The following is an 879-nucleotide window of genomic DNA, read 5'->3' as shown; positions in this document are numbered from 1 at the left end:
CATCTACTGGTTTTCCAATATATTACTAATTGTCTTTAATCATACTTTAGACCAACCTGTTTTACTTCTCCTTTCATTTGTGCTTTGGCTTGGGGAAATTGTTTCTTGATAAATTATAAATTCACTTTCACAATATTGTGAATTATAGCAACATCATCTTCTGTACATTAAGTTCAGAATGTTATGATGATGATACCCAGCTCTACCTGTCTACCAAACTTACAACCATTAGTAAGGAAATTACAGGAAATCAATTTTCAATTGTCGCGCAATCTTCTCAAATTACACCCTCTGAGCCGAGTTGCCGAAAGCGGCAGGTCGAGGGGATGTAGCTCAGTGGTAGAGCGCATGCTTTGCATGTATGAGGCCCCGGGTTCAATCCCCGGCATCTCCATTTTCTTTGCCTGCAGTCCAGCGCACTGCTGCTGCTTTCCTAAATGACACAAAAGATGGGTAGGGGAAAAGATAAGAGAATATACGTCATGACACTAATCCCCTTAACAGCGTGACGCTGATTGTCCTCCGTGTTGAAAGAGCAATGTCTCATTGGAGAAACCAAACAGCCACTTCATAAACGCAAGGCACGACATAGAAGAGCCACCTCAACAGGACAAGACTCAGCTGTACATCTGTATCTGAAGACCAAAGGTCGCTCTTTTGTGAATGCCAGTGTCTACGATTTGGACAGAGAAGACAGATGGTTTGAAAAAGGAGGGAAAGAAGCCACCTATGTCCACTGTGAACATCTTTGAACAGAGGCGGTGGCTTTCCACACCAAGTGTCTGCCACCAATAATCCAGTTTTGAGATCCCTTCCCAGGCGCCTGAACGCCCACTCAAATCTTTGGCCATTTGACCTCAGTCATATGACAGAGCTAGG

General features: G+C 43.7%; 1 non-coding gene across 1 annotated transcript; it reads left to right on the top strand.

Annotated features, from left to right (window-relative positions):
• The first annotated feature begins 322 nt into the window (after positions 1-322).
• On the top strand, positions 323-394 carry trnaa-ugc. Its single transcript has one exon. It is a non-coding gene; the product is annotated as a tRNA-Ala (tRNA).
• The last annotated feature ends 485 nt before the right edge of the window (positions 395-879 follow it).

This window comes from Simochromis diagramma, unplaced genomic scaffold (genome assembly GCF_900408965.1).
Source record: "Simochromis diagramma unplaced genomic scaffold, fSimDia1.1 OVJJ01000717.1, whole genome shotgun sequence".
Taxonomy (NCBI): domain Eukaryota; kingdom Metazoa; phylum Chordata; class Actinopteri; order Cichliformes; family Cichlidae; genus Simochromis; species Simochromis diagramma.
The sequence above is the reverse complement of the archived record's forward strand: the minus strand, read 5'-3'. Positions and strand labels throughout refer to the sequence as shown.